This window comes from Galeopterus variegatus, unplaced genomic scaffold, assembly GCF_000696425.1.
Source record: "Galeopterus variegatus unplaced genomic scaffold, G_variegatus-3.0.2 Scaffold438, whole genome shotgun sequence".
Taxonomy (NCBI): domain Eukaryota; kingdom Metazoa; phylum Chordata; class Mammalia; order Dermoptera; family Cynocephalidae; genus Galeopterus; species Galeopterus variegatus.
The window spans coordinates 412,675-426,571 of NW_007726549.1; positions in this window are offsets into that span (position 1 = coordinate 412,675).

A 13,897-nucleotide genomic window follows, 5' to 3' on the forward strand; every position below is an offset into this window, starting at 1 on the left:
TGGGTTCTCTATTCTATTCCATTGGCGCAAGTGTCTGTATTTATACCAGTACTATGCTGTTTTTGGTTACTATAGCTTTGTAGTACAATTTGCAGTTGGGTAGTGTTATGATTTATTTATTTATTTATTTTTTGCTCAGGACTGCTTTGGCTATTCATGATCTTCTGTTCTTCTATATCAGTGTTAGGATTGTTTTTTCTATTTCTGTGAAGAATGTCATTGGTATTTTGATGGGGATTGGATTGAATCCATAGATTGCTATGGGTAGTAGGACATTTTCACAATGTTAATTCTTCCAATCCAAGAGCATGGAATGTCTTTCCAGCTTTCTGTGTACTCTTTAATTTCTTTCATTAGTGTTTTGTAGTTCTTGTTGTAGAGATCTTTCACCGCCTTGGTTAAGTTGATTCCTAGGCTTTTTTTTTTTTTTTTGGTGACTATTGTAAATGGCTTTCTTGATTTCTTTTTCTGCTAGTTCATTATTGGACTATCAAAATACTACTTATTTTTGCATATTGATTTTGTATTCTACAACATTATTGGAATTGTTTACCAGCTCTAAGAGTTTTTTGTAGGGTTTTTAGGTTTATCTCTATATAGGATTAGGTCATCTGCAAACAGGGGAAATTTGACTTTGTCTTTTCTGATCTGGATGCCCTTTATTTCTTTCTCTTGCCTGACTGCTCTGGCTAGTACTTCTAGTACTGTATTAAATAGGAGTGGTGAGAGTGGGTGTCCGTGTCTTGTTCCTGTCCTTAAGGGAAAAGCTTTCAGTTTTTCCCCATTCAGGATGATATAGGCACTTGTTTGTCATATATAGCTTTTATTGTGTTGAGATACTTTCCTTCTAAATCTAATTTGCTGAGAGCCTTTATCATGAAGAGATGTTCAATTTTGTCAAATGCTTTTTCTGCATCTATTGAGGTAATCATATGGTTTTTGTCCTTGATTTTCTTGATGTAGCTTATCACATTTATTGACTTGTGCATGTTGAAATATCTTTGTATCCCTGTGATGAATCCTACTTGATCATGGTGTATAATTTTTTGGATGTGTTACTGTATTATGATTGCTAATATTTTGTTGAGGATTTTTGCATCTGTGCTCATCAGAGATTTTGGCCTGTAGTTTTCTTTTTTTGTTGTATCTTTGTCTGGTTTTGGTATCAGGGTGATGTTGGCCTCATAGATTGAGTTTGGGAGAGTGACCTCTGTTTCAACTTTTGGAATAGTTTGAGGAGAATTGGTTTTAATTCCTCTTTAAAGGTTTGGTAAAATTCAGCAGTAAGAGTTGTAGTATCCCCTTTTTCATTTCTGATTTTTGTTATTTGGATTTTCTCTCTTCTTATTCTTTTTTTTTTTTTTGTTAACCTAGCTAATGGTTTGTCTATTTTCTCTTCTCAAGAAACCAACTTTTTGTTTCATTGATCTTTTGTATCATTTTTTAGGTCTCTATTTTATTTAGTTCTGCTCTGATCTATTACTTTAGCATTGGATTGTCCTTGTTTTTCTAGTTCTTTAAGGTGTAGCATTAGGTCGTTTATTTGAAGTCTTCCTATTCTTTTGATGTAAGTGTGTATTGCAATAAACTTCCCTCTTAGTACTGCTTTTGAAGTATTCCACAGGTTTTGGTATGAAGTATCTTTATTTTCATTAATTTTCAATAATTATTTTGATTTCTTTTTTAATTTCTTGTTGGAACTATTGGTCAGTAAGAAGCCTGTTGTTTAACTTCCATGTATTTGTATAGTTTCCAGAGTTTTGCTTGTTATTCATTTCCACTTTTAATCCATTGTAGTCTAAAAAGATACTTTAAATGATTTTGATTTTTTAAAATTTGCTGAGAGGGGCCGGCCCTGTGGCTCACTCGGGAGAGTGCAGTGCTGATAACACCAAGGTCAAGGGTTCGGATCCCACATAGGGATGGCCGGTTAGCTCACTGGGTGAGCATGGTGCTGACAACACCAAGTCAAGGGTTAAGATCCCCTTACCGGTCATCTTTTAAAACAAAAAATAAATTTAAAAAATAATAATAATAAAATTTGCTGAGACTTGATTTGTGACCTAACATGTGGATTATCCTGGAGAATGTTTCATGTGCTGATGAGAAGAATGTATATTTTGTAGTTGCTGGGTGAAATGTTCTGTAGATATCTGCCAGGTCCAATTGGTCTAAGGTGTAGTTTAAATCCTGTGTTTTTCTGTTGATTTGTTGCCTAGATGATCTGTCCAATGCTGAGAGAAGGGTGTTCAGATCCCTCGCTATTATCTTATTGGGGCCTATCTCTTTCTTTAGGTCTAATAGTGTTTGCTTTATATACCTGGGTGCTCCAGCATTGACTGCATACATATTTATGATTGTTATGTCTTCCTGCTGGAAAGATCCCTTTATCATTCTGTAGTGGCTGTATTAGTCCATTATCTGTTGCTTATAACAAAGTACACAGAACTGGGTATTTTACAAAGAAAAATGACATTTATTGCTTACAGTTTCTGAGGCTGGGAAGTTCAAAGTCCATGGAACACAGCAGGTGAAGGACTTGGTGGTGGCAACAGTGACAGCAGGGTATCACATTGCAAAAATGGTGGAGTGGAGAGAGCAGAGAGAGAGACAGACAGACTCTCCTCTTCTTTTAAAGCCCTCAGAACCATGCCCTTGACCACCATTTTTAATCCACTCATTACTGCATGGTCCTACAGTCCAATCACCTCTTTAAGGCTCCACCTTTCAATTACCATAATAGGATTTCCCACCCTCTTAACAGTCACAGTTGGGGCTAAGTTTCTAATACATAAAATTTGGGGAATACAATTCAAGCTTCAGGGAGTTTTGGGGGAACATAATTCAATCCACTATATTCCACCTCTAGACCCCCAAAACTCATGTCTTTTTCACATACAAATACATTCATTTCATCCCCAAAGTCTTAACTTGTTCCAACTCAGGAGTCCAAAGTTCAAAGTCCCATCTGTGAAATCAATACAAGTTATCTACCTCCAAAATACAATGGTGGGACAAACATAGGGTATATATTCCCACTCCGAAAGAGAAAAATAGGCCAAAAGCAAGGGGTAACAGGTCCAAAGCAAGTCTGAAACCCAGCAGGACAGGCATTAAATCTCAAAGCTGATGAATCAGGTACCTTGACTCCATGTTTGACCTCCTCTGCATGCTGGTGTGGGGGTCAGGTCTCCAAGTTCTTGGGAAGTTCTGCTCCTATGGTTTTCCTCATCATAGGTCACACTTCAGCCCTCCCAGTCTCTCATTCCACTCTGGTAGTTCCACAGGTCTGGGGTCTCCATGGCGGTCCCACTGTCACAGCTCCACTAGGCAAGGTACTGATGGGGTTTTCTGCTGCAACTCTGACCCCACATTTCCACTTGTCATTGCTCTAGCGAAGGTTGTCTGCTGTGACTTCGCCCCTGTGACAGATGTCTTCCTATGTTCTGCTTAGCTTTTAACCACCCAATCCACTGGGTGTCTGGAGAGAACAAAAGACAGAGGAAAGAGGTGAAGCTCTCTCTTGACCCACTGGAGCTGGGATACACTCTTCTGTTCTGTCCATGAACATCAGGGCTCAAGATATTACAGCTTTTGGGTTCCAGGGCTTACACCAAGGACACCATCAGCTTCCCTGGTTTTGAGATCTTTGGACTGGGACTAAGCTATGCTATTGGCATCCAGTTTATAGATGGTCTATCGCGGGACTTTTCTTCACAGTCACATGAGCTAATTCCGCTAATAAATCCCTCTCATAACATATCCTATTGATTCTGTCTCTCTGGAGAACCCTTACTAATACAGTGGTCTTCTTTGCGGCCTATCATGGGACTTTTCTTCACAGTCACATGAGCTAATTCCGCTAATAAATCCCTCTCATATAATTATAACATATCCTATTGATTCTGTCTCTCTGGAGAACCCTTACTAATACAGTGGTCTTCTTTGTTTCTTTTTATGGTTTTTGGTTTAAAGTCTATTTTATCTGATATAAGAATATTTACTCCTGCTCAGTTTTGATTTCCACTTGTGTGGAAAATATACTATTTCTCCCTCATTTTTGAAGGATAGCCTTGCTGGGTATAGTATTCTGGCAATTCTAGCAATTTTTGTCTTTTAGTATTTTGAATATATCATCCCATTTTCTTCTGGCCTGTAGAGTTTCAGTTAAGAAGTCTGCTGTTAGTCTGATGGGGGTTCCCTCATAGTTACTTGACATGCCTCTCTTGCTGCTTTTAGAATTCTCTCTTTGTCTTTGAGCTTTTCCAGTTTGACTGTAATGTGCCTTGGTGAGGAGCTTTTTGGACTGAATCTGTTTGGGGATATTTGAGCCTCCTGGACCTGAAGGTCCATGTTTTTCCCTATATCTGGGATATTTTCTGTTATTATTTCATTGAATAGTTTTTCAATGCCTTTTCCTTTCTCCTCCCCTTCCAGAACACCCATGATTTGGATGTTTGTGCTTAAGGTTGTCTGCTAGCTCTCTTAGATTTTCTTCATTTTAAAAAATTCTTTTTGCCTTTTTTTTTTTTTTTTTTGTCTACCCAGTTATTTCAAAAAGACCATCTTTGAGATCTGAGGTTCTTTCTTCTGCTTGCTCTAACCTGATGCTTAAGCTCTCAGTTATGTTTTTCATTTCATTAAATGAGTCCTTCAGTTCCAGGAGTTCTGCTACATTCTTTTTTAGGGCATTAATCTCTTTGTAAAATTCCTCCTTCATATCCTTGTTATTTTTTCTCATTTCATTGTGTTCTCTAATTGAGTCTTCTCTTATACTTTGAGTATTCCTAAGATCATTGCTCAGAATTTCTTTTCAGTCATTTCAAGGGTTACCTGCTCTATGGGATCTGGTAATTGAGAATTACTGTATTCCTTTGGTGGTGTCATATTTTCTTTTTTATTCATATTTCTAGTATCTCTATGTTGATGTCTGGTCATCTGGTAGAACAGTTGTTTCTTCTATTACTCTGGAGTGGGTTTTGAGGAGAAAGACTTCTTCCTCTATTTGCAGGCTCCACTTGTGACGCTCCTTGTGCTAATGCAGTTGAGTGTGTGGTAGGCTGCCTACAAGATGGTCCCAGCTGCTACTGTGGTGGAGAGCCATCCTTGTGGTGGCAGTAGTTGTGGCAGTGGCTATGGTGGATCACCTGCACAGAAGTGGTGTTTGTGGCACACTCTTGCCTTCTGTTTTGGTGGAGGGAGACTGTCCAGGGTTTTTGCCTGGGTCCCTTGTCACAGGAAGATTTTTTGCCTTCTATTCAGGTAGGGGGAGGGCTTCCCAGGGCTTCTGCCTGGGTCCCTGATTGTGAGATGCTGTCTTGCCTTCTGTTCAGGTGGGGGCAAAGTTGTGGTATTCTTTGTAGAAGGAATTTCAAACCAGGACTGCAGAATGTAGGTGCAAAAAAGGGAATTCATCTACTTGGCATAGTTTCAGAGACTGAGAAGTCCACAGTCCAGGGAACACCTCTGGTGAGTTGACTCTACAGCAATGCATGGTGTCACATCATCTCTTTACTTTTAACATAGCTGTGTCTTTATAAGTATATATATTTGTGTATACACACATATTTTAGATTCAGATATAGGTTGATGATGGAGATAACCCCAGGGTATTATGAAATACAGAAGCAGCATAATTAAGTTCATCCAAGGGTGTCAGAAACAACCTCAGAGAGAAGGTGATGGAATCTTGAACTGATTCTTGAAGGAGGAGAAAGAGTTTATCTTGGTAAGGGAAGGAATGGTGCATTTCAGGCTTGGAGAGGCAGGTATTTAATGGAATAGAGTAGGATTGGGGGTTTGGTGTAGGAAGATGATGCTGGGAAATGAGTTTGGGTAGGTCAAGGGAGGGAGCTCATGCCAAAAAAAAAAAAAAGAAATGCCATGAAAATGATTTCAGTTTGTGTCCTGCAAATGGAGGACAAGAGAGCTTTGGCACTCAAAATATGGCTCAAGGATCAATAGCATCTCCATCACCCAGGAGCTTGTTATAAATGCAAAATCTTGGGCTCCACTCTAGACCTATTGAATCAGAATCTGCATTTTAACAAGATCCCAGGGGATTCTTGTATACTTCAAAGATTGAGAAGTGCTGCTATGGAGAGTTCTGTTCAGGGATTGCAATGACCAGATTTGCATTTTGGAAATCTTTTCTCTAGGGCAATTCAATTTTTCCAGTCAATATTTACCAGTCTCTTGTCTGGGAGTATGTGCCTGGGAGCCAGTCTTCTAGAAGCAGGTGAAGGGTGATTGTGGTGAGTCCCAATGTCAGTATCTGACTTTAATTTAATCTCTTTGTTTCAACATCATGATTCATTTCTGCCATTTAGGCATTATTTTGCCCATCTGGACCTTCTACAGAGAATAAACTTCTGGTTTCTTGAATGGGGTGAGTGTGGATGTTGTTCAGTGGGAGAAAAAATCTGTGGGTTCAATTGTTTATATATTTATCAATCTTCTTCTCACCCCCACACCTCATGGTCTGTGGTGCTTTTAGGTATGGAAGGATAAATCATTTTTCCATGGTAACATTCTCTAGAATTTTACCTTCCTTTGCTTTGCATGACAGGCAGTATTTTTCTGTCCACTTTCTGTTCTCTAGAATTCTGGTGAGCTCTCTCACACACTGTTATTGTCTATTCATCCTCTTTGTACTTTTTTTCTCCCTTTTTTTTTTTTGTCTTTTTTCGTGTCCGGCAACGGATCGCAACCCTCAGTGTCGCGCCCGTACCGGACTGGGACCGGCAACGGGATCGCAACCCTCGGTGTCGCGCCCGCACCTCGCTCAGCCAGTGAGTGGGAACCGGTCTGTATGTGGGATCCGAACCCTCGGTGGGAGCGCCGCCGTGCTCCCAAGCGGCGCACTGTAGCAGTGCGCCACGGGGCCGGCCCCATCCTCTTTGTACTTTAAGATTTATGTTTCTTTAGTGATTTAGTTGAGTTTGGGAGGAAGAGGAGTTTCTTCCATGTTCAACAGAAACTTTTTGAGATTGCTCTTTAATATCTCTTGTTTTTCTAGTAACTTGACTTTTAAAAAATCAACTCTATACATACAATAAAATATACCAATTTTAAGTGTACTCCTTGATGAGTCTTGATATTTAATCAAGATATACAACATTTCCATTAGCTCTGAGATGGTCCTTAGTGATCCCCACTGCCTGATATTTGCTTTCTTGCATAATCTCCTTCCCTTGAACATGTAGTGCACCTAGTGACTTAATCCTAATGAATAGAATATGGCAAAGGTACTGGGACACTTCTTCTGAGACTAGATTACAAAAGGTTGACTTCCATCTTGCTGGGATTCCATTGCTCCTTCCCTCTTGTTTGCTTGCTCTGATAAAGTCAGCTTCAGTATCAGGAGCTACCCTATGGAGAGGCCCACATGTCAAGAAATGGAGGATGTCCTCTGACTGACATTTTATGAGGAAAGGAGACCCTAATCCAACAACCTGCCAAGAACTCAATCCTGCCAATGATTCTGAACTGAGTCCTGAGTGACTGAGACATAGAGTCTCTCACAGGAGAGTCATAAGATAACTGCAACGTCATGAAACACTCAGTACCACAGAACTTAGTTGAGTCATGCCAGGTTTCTTTTTTTTTTTTTTCCTTTTTGTCTTTTTTACTGACCGGTAACGGGATCGCAACCCTCGGTGTCACGCCCGTACCGGGGACCGGCAACGGGATCGCAACCCTCGGTGTTGCGCCCGCACCTCGCTCAGCCAGTGAGCGGGAACCGGTCTCCACATGGGATCCGAACCCTCGGCAAGAGCGCCACCGCTCTCCCAAGCGGCACACTCTCCAGTGCGCCACCAGGCCGGCCCCATGCCAGATTTCTGACCCACAGAAAGTGAGATGATAAATGTTGTGTTAAGCCACTAAGTTTTGGGGTAAATTGTTATAAAGCAATAGATAACTAACATACCTCATGACCCTTTGTAGTCAATCTCTCACAACCCCAACTTCAGATCTCCACTGGTTATTATGGATTTGTTTTCCTTTTCTGGAGTTTCAAATCATATAGTGTTCATTTTTTGTGAGTCATCCATGCTGTTGCATGTATTAGGCATTGGTTCACTTTTATTGCTGAGTAATATTCCATGTATGGATATCCATGATTGTGTTACTGTTCACACATTGATAAACATCTGAGTTATTTTCATCTGTTATTACAAATAGATCCATTATGAGCACCCATGTGTAATCTTTACTTCTCTTGGGTAAATACCTAAGAGTGGAATTACAGGGCTGCAGGTAAGTGCAGACTTGCATGTTTGTCTTTCCGGGGAGCTGTCCAGCTGTCCCCAGTGTTTGTGCCCTGTCCTCTTTGGCTTTCAGCAGCTGACAGTGATGCACCTTGCTGTGGCTTTCTTCATGTTCATTCTGCTTGTGGGTCTTTGAGATTCTTGGACTTGTCAATGCTTTTCTTCCAATTTGGAAAATGTTGCCACTATTTCTTTAAATATTTTTATGATCTTCTCCTTCTGGGACTACACTTACCCATATGTTGGACTATTTGATATTTTCCCACATATCTCTTAGATTTTTTCTTCTATTTTTTTATATCTCTATTTTTGGATTCCATAATTTCTACTGACTTATTTGCATATTCATGGATTCTTCCTCTATCTTCATTTTACTGTCAAATTTATCTCATAAACTTTTCATTTCAGTTATTGTAGTTTTCAGCTCTAGAATTTCTAATGGTTTCCTTTTCTCCATTGAGATCCTCTCTGTTCACTCATTAGGACCATGTTTTCCTTTAATTATTTATACTTATTTTCCTTTAATACTGTAAATATATTTGTAAAAATAATTTGAAATCTTTGTCTGTAGAATCCAGCTTCTTGGGCCAATCATAATCAATTTTTGTTGATGGCCTTACCTTCATATTTCTTTGTATATTAGTGATTTTTAGTTGAAAACTAGAGTGTAGAATACATGTTGTAGTGATTCTAGATTCTATTATATTCTTCTGAAAAAATTTTTTTGTTCTAGTACACAGTTAATTGCCTTGACTCAGACTGCAAACTGCTTCCTCTACAGTGTGTGGTAGCTTGTATGTCTTCTCAGTTCTTTCTGTTTCTAGTTCATGTGTGTGCGTGGGTGTTTCCTTAGTGTCTGCATACTTCAGTGGTTAGCAAGGTTTTGTGCAGAATTTATACTCTGATGTTGAGCCATACACTCTCTGCAGCTTCTTTGCTTCTGGAGTTTCCCCAAATTCCCAACTGCTCTGTCATCCCTGACCACAATTCTCTGATACCTCAAGCCAGTAAGGCTTCAGGTTTCTGCTGCTTACCTTTGTTGGTTGGAGAGTACACTGTCAAAAAAGGAGTGAACTCACAAACTCACCCAGTGCAGCTCTGTCCTTCAGGGCAGATGCCTCTCTGATTTCTGTCTGCTTTTTCTTAGGTGCCTTGCCCTTCCTCCAAATACATACATAGTTTTGTGGTCATGGCTTTAGGGCATTTTCAGGGCTTTAGGGAATAGTATGCACTCAGATTTTTGTTCTCACACTTTCTTCATTTCTCTCACTTCCAGGATTTTAACCTTAAATTTCCTCTGCTCTACCATCCCTGAACTCTTTCCTATGCCACCTTGAGTTGGTAAGGCTGATTTTTTTTCTGCTATAGCCGTGAGGGTTGGAGAGTGCTCTTAGGCAAACAAACAAAACAAAACAGAACATCCATAAACCTGCAATTCCTTTTTCTTTCTTTTTTTTTTTTTTTTTGTCTGGTGGGAACAGAGATGTAAACTTGGACCTTGGTGTTATCAGCACCATGCTCTGACCAACTGAGCTAGCCACCCAGCTCTGACTTTACAATTCTTACTTGGAGCAGTTGTGATTGTTCAAGAGTAGGCTCTTCTCTGAATTCTATCTACCTGTTTCTTCAAATAATTGTTTATTAAACAAAAATTTGTCCACATTGTTATTGTTATCTAGGAAAGGATTCACCAACTACTTCACTTCACCATTACTGGCAGCAAATTTGAACGGTAGTACTACAACCTTTGTGATAATGTTTCTGTCTTCTCCATGACTTCACATATGGCATAAAAGGGCTCTGCAGATCCTGCTCCTTGAATTCTGCTCTCGATTCCCTCCTCTTTCTCTCTTTCAGTCTCTGATGGGACATGAAACCCAGTAACTTGATTTTTCATTCTATAAATGCTATTTCTTCACATAAAGAAAATTTACATTTTGATAGAGTAATTCTTAATCTTTTTGTTTTTCTTTTGCCTTAATGCTTAGAAATTCCTTCTCTAATGCCACATTGGACACATATTTATGTATACATTCATCAATTTATGGCACAATTCCCTCCATTTAATGCTTTAATCCATATGTAATTTGCCTGAATGTATGATGTGAGGTAGGAACTGAACTCTGTTGTTGCTTTTATAAATTAGTTAACCAGTGTCCCCAGCACTGTTTTACTGATTAACACATTCTCTGCCCATTGAGATAAGGTATTGCTGTCAGAGAGATTGTTCTTCCCCAGTCTAGATGTTTCCCCACAAGTGGAGAAACTCAACTGATGTAATACTTTGAATTTCTATCCATTTCCTCGCTCCACTCCTGAAGAGGTTTAGTGACTTTTCTATTTAGCAAATTGGGGAAAAACAACCAAGCATACTTAGTTTGGTTGTCCTTCCTGTTGCAATCAAGGTGTCTACAGGGAACAATCTTTCTTCTCTAAATGTGTTTGGCCCATGTACCTACCACAGGGGTTTTTGAAGGGCATTTCTGTCCTTCACATGGATTCTAAAGAAATTGAGACAATGGAGGCCAGTCTTTATTACTGTTAAAGGTTAAATTGGAGGGTGTAATTTATTATGAGAGCCATATGCACCTGTTGATGGAACCTGCCAGGTGAACCTACCCAATGAATGGAAATAATAGACTGGGGCAGCCCTCCCAGCATGCAAGGACAGCCTGCCTCTGGTAATAGGGGAGAATGTCTGCTCCCTGGGGACAGCTCACTCTCAAGTGGAAGAAGAACAGAGTTAGGATGAGCATACTCAGTATCTTCCCAAATTTACCTGTACATGTATATCACTTAACCTCCACAGAAGGAGCAAGAAAAGGGGTGGAAAGAGGCTGGAGAGGTCACCACAGTGTGGCTTCTTCCGCCTGAAAGGAAGCGTCAGGAGTAGGGAGGAAGCACTCCCCAAACACACCTTTGTTTTATTCTCCATTTACAGAGGTGCTGTCAGGCATGGGTGCACACAGATTTGTTTCTGAGCTTCCTTTTAGGTTCTCTTGCTTCATCTATAATTGTGCCAGACATTCTTATAAAGCGTTTGGGCTTTATGATGGATGTTATGTTTGGCAGAGCAAGTCACTTCTCATTACTTTTCTTTTTCAAACACTTTAGTAATTTTTGAGTCCTTATTTTTTGAGATGTATCAGAATAATTTTGTTAATTAAAATATCTTGTTAAGTTTTTAATTAAAAGTGTATTATATTAATCTGAGTAGAACCGACATATTTTTAATGCTGAATTTCTCATCTAGGATGCTCTTGGCATTCAAGATTATGAATATTTCTCTTGACATTCAAGATTTTTAAAAATTTCCAATAAATTTTATAGCTTTATTTACAGATAACCTGAACATTCTTTTTACTTGAAAAAACTTGAGAGGGATTTGTATTTTCATTATGAATACATTTACAGAATGTTAGTGGACCTTTGAGTGTTCCTGAAGGGAGCTTTTGTGCACAAAGATTATTTTCAGGATGTTAACATTAGTATTTGATTTCTTAAAATTATAAGTTAAAAAACTAGATTTTCATTAATCTTTTAAGTTCAAGTTACAAACCTATTTATAAAATGACTAAAATACAAACAAAAATTTAAAATTTTCCTTTGATAAAAGTTGAATTAACACAAGGTGAACAGAACATATCCCCTTAAGCAATCAGTCCCATTTACCACTCAGTTAATTAAATTCCTTCAATCATTAAAACTGTGCTTATAAGTTTAACATAATTGCTTTTCAACTCTTCACATGCCTCTAAAAGCTTAGCATTCCCAAGTACTTGAACAACTGTATTAAGTCTGATAGAACAAACTGATAAATATGGCAAATCTTAAAAAAATAATTCCAGTGCTGTTTAAAAACTTAGCTAAAGTCTCATACTTTCAACTTACACTATAAAATCAATTACTCAATTGTGTGTTGTAAAATGAAGTCAGCTCTAATCTTTTAGATTCTCTCAGACCCCCCCAAAACTCTTAAACCCTACAATCACTTTAAATACTAAACACATAAAGATTGTTCCAATGATGACCAAAACCTATTACTGAATGTAACACAAAAGTATTATTATAATATTTGATTAATTTTCTCATCTCCATATTTGATTCTAAAACTTCCCATGGTTAAAAGACACCCATTAAAGAAACAATTTACCATCTCAAGCCAACAAGTGTTATTACCGCAATCAAACCGGGGGAGAGATTTCAACAGAATAAAGTTGCTTATGGGCCAGAGATTTTTGGCCAGACACTAGATCTGATTCTGCTGGAGCTGCTCAGTGACACTTTGACTCAGTTTTTTGTCATCACTGGAAACAGGACTCCACATCCATATCCTGTGGAAAAGATTGGTCTTTTCTGAATTTGAGATGTCCCGGTCCTCTGCTCTGCAGTCTGACATGCTGTCTGCAGCCTCGCCCGCTTGCTTCACAGCATGTTGGAGTCCATTGCTGGCTCGATTCCACTCTGAGTTCTTCTCAGATCCTTCTGTAGTCCTGGCCACACTTATACAGCTGTTCCCTGAATGTTTTGAAAAACTAACTCATAGGACACTCTAGCCTTATGCCTCTTACAGGAAAAGACTTTTGATTGCCAATTCGATTTCTTTAATATTTTTTGTTCATTTGTTTACTGAGGCTTTCTATTTCTTCTTAAGCCAATTTTTGTAATTAATGATTTTTGTACAAATTTATCCAATTCATCTACATTTTCAAATCTTATTAGCATTTGATTCATATTATGATTGTAGAAACTTTGGAAACTCTACTGTTCTGAGATTATGTCCCTCTTTTTGCCTTAAATATTGTTGATTTGTGCCTTTTCTCTTTTTTCTTCATCATTTTTATTGCAGGTTTATTATATTGATGTTGATAAAATCCACCTTTCAGTTTGATTTATACTCGCTATGATTTCTCTGTGTTCTACTTAATTAGTTTTAGCTCTTAGCTTTTCTCTTTTCCTCTCCTTCCATTTTCTTTGCTTTATGATGTTGTGCCATCTTGCTTTGTGAGTTATTTTCTTTTTTATCTTTTAGAAATTTCTTATAAAGTGACTTTAAGGCTATAAGCTATATATATATAACTCTGATGTCAATATAACTACACCCCACTAGTTTTCCCGTGCGCCACCGTTGTTCAGTTCTAATATTTAATATTTGCATTTTGATTTCATCTTTATTCTATGAGTTATTTTGGAGTTTATTAAAATTTTTCCAAACATAGAAGTTTTAAAAACTATTTTGTTATTATTGGTTTCTGGTTTAATAGCACCAAGATCAGAGAACATGGTTTGTGTAATATTGATTCTTTGAAATCACTTGAAACTTTCTTTGAAACCTAATATATGTTCAATTTTTGTAAAAATTACATGTGTAGTTAAAAAATTATTTTCTCCATTTTTGGGAAGAGAAGTCTCTCCTATATGTATATGTGTTTCAAAGAAGGTTTAATTTAGTATTCGAGGTTACGATTTTTGTGATTACTGAAAATTAGGACTGACTCGTACCGTGTTGTTTTTTCATTTTGTCATTTTCTTTGCTTTTTTGCACCCACATTTTTTTTTTTTTTTTTTTTTTTTTTTTTTTTTCCTGTCCATTTTTTTTTTTTTTTTTTTTTTTTTGTCTTTTTCCG